Source organism: Vigna angularis, chromosome 2, assembly GCF_016808095.1.
Source record: "Vigna angularis cultivar LongXiaoDou No.4 chromosome 2, ASM1680809v1, whole genome shotgun sequence".
Taxonomy (NCBI): Eukaryota; Viridiplantae; Streptophyta; class Magnoliopsida; order Fabales; family Fabaceae; genus Vigna; species Vigna angularis.
In genome coordinates, this window is record NC_068971.1 from 24,902,000 (window position 1) to 24,903,113 (window position 1,114).

The 1,114-nt window shown below is 34.7% G+C and overlaps 1 long non-coding RNA gene across 1 annotated transcript; it reads left to right on the plus strand.

Annotated features, from left to right (window-relative positions):
• The first annotated feature begins 459 nt into the window (after nucleotides 1–459).
• Nucleotides 460–828, plus strand: LOC108328875 (uncharacterized). Its single transcript, XR_001832165.2, has 3 exons — nucleotides 460–513; nucleotides 610–659; nucleotides 755–828. It is a non-coding gene; the product is annotated as an uncharacterized LOC108328875 (long non-coding RNA).
• The last annotated feature ends 286 nt before the right edge of the window (nucleotides 829–1,114 follow it).

Below are 1,114 nucleotides of genomic sequence, written 5' to 3' on the forward strand. Positions count from 1 at the left end.
CCTTGCGAACATGGCTCGAGAGGTGTTAGCCATTCCTATCTCTACCGTAGCATCAGAGTGTGCATTTAGTACAGGAGGAAGAGTGGTAGTCCTTATCGCAGTTGCTTAACGCCTAAAATAGTGGAAGTGCTTGTTTGCACACAAGATTAGTTAAAAGGAACACCTTTCTCTATACTTTTTGACGAGGATCCTAAAGAACTTGAGAAATTTGAGCAAGGTGAGATTATATGATAAATTTATATATTTTTTAATTTATATTTTACGTGTTAAAAAATGATTAAATATTTTATTTTATTTTTGTAGAGATAACATCTCAAGATGAAGTGGGACCTTTAAGTGCTGCTATTAATTTGGATGATTGAAAATCAAGAAAGAAGCATTGATGTAAGTCCTCAACCTTACATTTCATTGTTAATACTGACAGTAGTGATTTCTCGTTGTTGTTTTTTCCTTTATCTGCAGGTGAAGTATGGTATTGAGCGAGTAATTGCGACAATGTCGCGCATGTATCAGGTTAAACGATCAAGCACAAAAGCCAACTGCTTGTTTTTCACTATTTTCTTTTGGAGTTTTGATTCTCACTAAACAGTGATGTTACTTGATGAACAGCTTGCTCAGGGTGGTACAGCTGTAGGGACCGGATTGAATACAAAGAAGGGGTATGCTTGTTTGATAACTAAATGGTGTTTTCTATATTTTATTTTTATGGATTTAGATATTTTTTGCATTGGTAATTTTGTGGGTGAAATTTCAGGTTTGATGCAAAGATAGCAGCAGTAGTAGCCGAGGAAACAAATCTGCCTTTTGTTACGGCAGAAAATAAGTTTGAGGCCTTGGTTTGTTTCTGCAACTTTTCCTCATTGTATTTAACGTAAAATATGTCTTTTTCATTTCATTACCTTAGTTTTTTCATTAGGCATGCTTCCAATGCAGCACAATATATTCTTGTTTTGCAGGCTGCTCATGATGCGTTTGTTGAAACTAGTGGTGCCTTTAACACTATTGCGGCTTCTTTGATGAAGATTGCTAATGATATACAATAGTATTTGCAGTAGGAATTTCATTGTAGTTAACTGAACTGTTTTGTAGTTAACTGAACTAAAAAATAGTTTAG